Here is a 6,000-nt window from a genome sequence, read left to right as displayed (position 1 = left end):
GACATTTTGGCTGTTTCCATCTCTTGGTAATTGTAAATAATGTCTCTGTAAACATTGGTGTGCAAGTGTCCATTTGTGTCCTTGCCCTCATGTCCTTTGAGTAGAGACAGAATATAGATGGGTCCTGTTTTTTAATCCATTCTGCCAGTCTATGTCTTTTGATTGGGAGTTTAATCCATTAACATTTACTGTTATTATTGCATGGGTAGTACTTTCTTCTACCATTTTGCATTTGGATTTTATATGTCATATCTAATTTTCCTTCTTTTTACCTTTACTCATAGTCTTCCTTTCTACACTCTTCTCCACACCTCTCTCTTCTGTCTTTTCATATCTGCCTCTAGTGCTCCCTTTAGTATTTCTTGCAGAGCTGGTCTCTTGGCCACAAATTCTCTCAGTGATTTTTGTCTGAAAATGTTTGAATTTCTCCCTCATTTTTGAAGGACAATTTTGCTGGATATGGAATTCTTGGTTGGCAGTTTTTCTCTTTCAATAATTTAAATATATCATCCCACTGTCTTCTCCCCTCCATGGTTTCTGCTGAGAAATCTACACATGGTCTTATTGGGCTTCCCTTGTATGTGATGGATTGTTTTTCTCTTGCTGCTTTCAAGATCCTCTCTTTCTCTTTGACCTCTGACATTCTGATTAGTAAATGTCTTGGAGTACATCCATTTGGATCTATTCTCTTTGGGGTATGCTGCACTTCTTGAATCTGTAATTTTAAGTCCTTCATAAGAGTTGGGAAATTTTCAGTGATAATTTCCTCCATTAGTTTTTCTCCTCCTTTTCCCTTCTCTTCTCCTTCTGGGACACCCACAACACGTATATTCATGTGCTTCATATTGTCCTTCAATTCCTTGAGTCCCTGCTCATATTTTTCCATTTTTTCCCTATTTTTGTGTTTCTTGTTGGATTTCAGATGTTCCATTCTCCAGTTCACTAATCCTATGTTCTGTCTCTTGAAATCTACCATTGTAGGTTTCCATTGTTTTTTCATCTCTTCTACCATTCTTTTCATTCCCATAAGTTCTGTGATTTGTTTTTTCAGACTTTTGATTTCTTCTTTTTGTTCATTCCTTGCCTTCTTTATATCCTCCCTCAATTCATTGATTCGGTTTTTGATGAGGTTTTTCATGTCCGTTCGTATATTCTGAATTAATTGTTTCAGCTCCTATATCTCATTTGAATTGTTGGTTTGTTCCTTCCTTTGACTAGGCCATATCTTCAATTTTCCTAGTGTGATTTGTTATTTTTTGCTGGTGTCTAGGCATTTAATTACCTTAATTAGTTTATTCTGAAGATTGCTTTCACTTCTTTTACCTAGGGTTTTCTTGCTGGATGAATTTGTTGTCTATCTGTTTTTTGACATTCAGTTCAGCTTTTTCTAGACCTCTAGCTTAGGTTTTGTTAACAGAGGAGAATTTTTCAGTTCTTGTTTTCTTGTTTCTTGCCCTGCTTGTATGGTGCCTTTTTCCTCCCACCCTTAGGAGGACCTACATAGGTATTATAGACCCCAGTCAGATTTTCCCAGACCAAACTGGCCTCCTATCAGGAGGAAAGAACCACTTGCGTCAGTTTTCTCTGAGGGTGAGACCCAGCAGGTTGAAAGACTTTCCTGTGAAGTCTCCGGGCTCTGCTTTTCTTATCCTGCCCAGTTTGTGGTGCTCGTCTGCTTGCAGGTCCCACCAGCATAAGATGATGTGGTACTTTCAACTTTGGCAGACTCTCCCTGCTGGGGATGTGATGGAGACAGAGGAGAGGTTGTAGGCTGGTTTTAATGGCTACAAATTACCAAGCCCTGGTATCTGAATTCCTTGAGGGAGGGATTCCACCTGAGTTGAGCTTCACTCCTCCACTGGGGAAGGCACAGGCTCCAGACAAGCCCTCAAACAAGCTTGTTTCTGCCTATGCCTGGGGCAGTTGCAGCCTGAGGAGCCCTGGTACTGTATCCAAAGGCAGTCAAACCTTTGTAGAAACACAGCTACAAAAACCCTGTTATCTTTTTTTTTTTCTTTTTCCGTCAACCCTGCCCCATTGGCGCTGGGGCAAAAATGAGCGACCTCTACTTTGACCAGGTTCACCTGAGCTGGGCCTATTTTTAGCAGTCAGAATTTGTTAATTAATTCCACAATTGGTGTTTGGTTGGGCCCAGCCCCTGCTGCTGGTAAAGTCTCTTTCCTTTCCCCTCTGGGAAGCAACCTGTGGGGGTGGGCTGTCGGCCACCGTGGCTTGGGGAACTCATGTTTCTGGGGGGGCTCGCAGCCGGTCCAGCTGGTCCAGACTGGGGTACGCTGTGTGCCCAGTCACTGATGTGGCCCCTGGAGCTCTTCTGTACTGTTTCTGGTTATTTAGTCGTTGTTCTGGAGGACGAACTAAAACATGCACATTGCTAGGCCTCCATCCTGTCCCAGAAGTCAAGCTTTCCATTACATCTTGAATAACAAGGTGATATCTACTTAATGCGTAAGAATAACCTCCAGAATAACCTCTCGACTCTGTTTGGAATCTCTCAGCCATTGACACTTTGTCTCATTTCACTGTTCCCCCTTTTGGTTGAGAAGGTTTTCTCAATCCCTTGATGCTGAGTCTCAGCTTATTCTAGGATTTCTGTCCCATGTTGCCAGGAAGGTCCACACCCCTGGGAGTCATGCCCCACATAGACAGGGGGAGGATGGTGAGTTTGCTTGTGTTGGCTGGAGAGAGAGGCCACATCTGAGCAACAAAAGAGCTCTCTTGGGGGTGACTCTTAGGACTACTTTTAAGTAGGCTTGACGTATCCTTTGTGGGGTTAAGTTTCATTTGAACAACCCCCAAGACTGGGGGCTCAGCCTATAGCTTTGGTTGTCCACACTGCTTGTGAGAATACCAAGAATTCAACTTGGAGAAGTTGAATTTTCCCCCATTCTCATGAAAAGGTGTCTTTTTATTGGTGTCTTAATTTGGACATTTTCATAGCCTTAGAATGGCAACTTGCAATTTAATAAATCACCTTTATAAAATCCAATCCATTTCTGGTGCATTGCATTCCAACAACTTCAGCAAACCAAAATAGCCTCTAACACTATTGAATCCCTCTTCTCCCTTATTTTACCTGACTCTGCAATCTGTAAAGCTGGTCCCCACCTTCACCCCAAATAAATAAATCCCTGCTTTTCTACCTCCACCATGGCCACTCCCCCCTCCACAGCTCCTCCTCCCATCCTCACCCTCTCGGGAAATGGCAACTCCACATTTAGGATTCTTCTTAGGTTCCTTTTGCACTTATACCCCCCACACTCCAGTTTCTCACATGCCCCTTGCACTATACTCTAAATATGCTCTGAATTTGACCACCTCACTCCATCCCTACGACCTAGTCCAAACCTTCTTCATTGCTTACTTCCTCCTCCTCAGTCCAGCAGCCACAGTGATCTTTTAAAGATGTTGATTCACTCATTCTCCAGCATCTCCATTAGAAGAAAAAGCACCCAAGCTCTTTATTGCTGTCTATAAGCACCAAAATGATCTAAGCCCTGCTTCTTTCCAACCCCTCGCTTTCTCTCTTGCTCATGCGCCTACTGTTGGGCTAATTTTATTTCAGTCCCATGAGCTAGATTCAATGAGAAAGAAACCAGTACTCCGTGGAAAATGGGCAGGGACAAGCATCTGAAGTTTTTGCTCCACAGAGTATTGGCAGTATCTCAGAGCATTTTTTCTTCAGTAATCATGGAGGCAAGAAGGCAATAGGAAAATGTATTAAAAGTGCTGAAAGCAAAAAATTGCCCCCCAAGAATTGTATTTCTGGTAAAACTGTCCTTCAAAACGGAGAAAGAATAAGATATTTCTAGATAAATAAAAGATGAGGGAGTTTGTCACTACTGAACCAGTCCTACGAGAGATGATAAAGAGAGTTCTGCAGGTTGAAGGAAAAGGACAATAGACAATAGATCAAAGTTTCATGAAGAAGTAACAATTTCTGGTTAGGTAAGACATGAGTGTAGAGATTTGAAGCTGTATGTACTTCAGAAAAATGTGTTCTTAAATGTAATCCATTCCTGTGGCTGTGAACCCATTGTAACTAGGACCTTTTGATGAGGTTACTTCAGTTAAGGTGTGTCCCACCTCAGTGGAAATGTGCTGTAATCCAATTACTAAACTCCTTTATAAGAGAATGAAATTCAGATATAAGGAGAGAAAGCCACAGGAAGCAAGAAGCTACATCAATGGAGCATGGAAGAGAAGGGAGAGACCACGAGAAGCTGCCACATGCCTTGACATGCGACAGAGGAACCAAGGGTCACCAGCAACCAGCCTCTGAATGCCACAGTCTTCAGGGAGAAAGCATCAACTTGTTAATGCTTTGATTTGGACTCTCTTTTAGCCTCAACTCTGTAAGGTAATCAATTCCCACTGTTCAAACCAACTTATTTCATGGTATTTGCTTGAGTAGCCCAGGAAGCTAAAAAATGGATAAATGTAAATGCTAGTCTATTATATTTTTTGGTTGTAATTCTAATTTTTGCTTTCTATATGATCTAAAAGGTAAATGTATAAAATGTAATAATAAATCAATGGTTTTGGACTCATAATGTATAAACATGTGATTGTGACAAGAACTTCAGAAAGGTGGGAGGACAGAGGGGTATGGGAACACAGTTTATGTACACTGTTGTGTATCCGGGATTATGTATTACGTTTATGAAATTGCTACTGATTTAGAATGTTAAATGTTAGTCCCATGGTAACTACAGACAATGTATTGGAGAATATGCAAGCTTATAGAGACAAAGATTAGAGTTCAGGTGTGCTGGTTTGAAAATATTATGTACGCCCGTAAAATCATGTTTTAATTCTGACTCAATCTTGTGGAGGCCGCTGTTTTTTTAAATCCTGATTCAAATAATGTAGGTTGAAATCTTTTGATTAGATTATCTCCATGGAGATGTGACACACCCAATTGTGGACATTAATACTTGATTAAATGGAGATGTGACTCTACCCATTCCAGGTGGGTCTTGATTAGTTCACTAGAATCTTTTAAAAGAGGAAACATTTTGGAGAGAGCCAGAAATGACAGAAGTCTCAGAGCCAGCAGAAACTTCACAGCAGAGCTGACACAGATACAGACACGTGGAGGACAGAGACACAGATGTTTGGAGATGCTTGGAGCCCATGAGATGTCACCATGAGATGTTAAGCAAGCCAGAACCTGGAGAGAGCCAAGGGAAGCCAAGAGATGAGTCAGCCCTGGAAAAGTAAAGTGAGGCAGCCCCACAGGAACAGAGGCTGAGAGCAACAGAGCCCAGGAGTGAGGGGCCAGCCGGCCTTCCCAGCTGGCAGAGGTGTTTCAGATGCATAAGTTTTTCCTGAATTAAGGTATCTTTCATTGGATGCCTTACTTTGGACATTTCCATAGGCTTATAACTGTAAACTTGTAACTTATTAATTCCTCCCTTTTAAAAGCCATTCCAGGTCTGGTATATCTTATTCCTGCAGCTAGCAAACTAACACAACAGGTTACCAGGGGTGGGGTCAAGAGCATTGGGAGTTACTGCAAGATGAGTGTAGGGTTTCTGTTTGAGGTGAAGGAAAAGTTGTAGTAATGAACAGTGATGAAGGTACTGCAATATTGTGAATGCGATTGATCCCACTGAATGGTATGCTGGGGAGGGGTGGGAAACAGTCTATCTTGTACATATGTTCCCACAATTAAAAAAAAAGAGTGAGAAATGAAAGAGGCAATGACAATAATCTTGGATGGAATCTAGCAAGGGAGGAGAAAAGGCTCAAAGGGACATTATTGGGCATATGAAAAAGTAGAAATATAGACTGTGAGCTTTACATCAATGTTAAATTTCTTGAGCTGGATAAGTACACTTAAGGTGATGACATAAATGAATATCCTTGCTCTAAGGAAATACACATGTCAAAATTAAGTGTTCAAGGAACACTTACAACTTACACTCAAGTGTTCAGAAAATGGATTGATAAGCAGATAGACAGACAGACAGACATACA

The sequence above is a fragment of the Tamandua tetradactyla genome, chromosome 3 (assembly GCF_023851605.1).
Source record: "Tamandua tetradactyla isolate mTamTet1 chromosome 3, mTamTet1.pri, whole genome shotgun sequence".
Classification (NCBI taxonomy): domain Eukaryota; kingdom Metazoa; phylum Chordata; class Mammalia; order Pilosa; family Myrmecophagidae; genus Tamandua; species Tamandua tetradactyla.
This window is presented reverse-complemented; position numbering follows the sequence as displayed.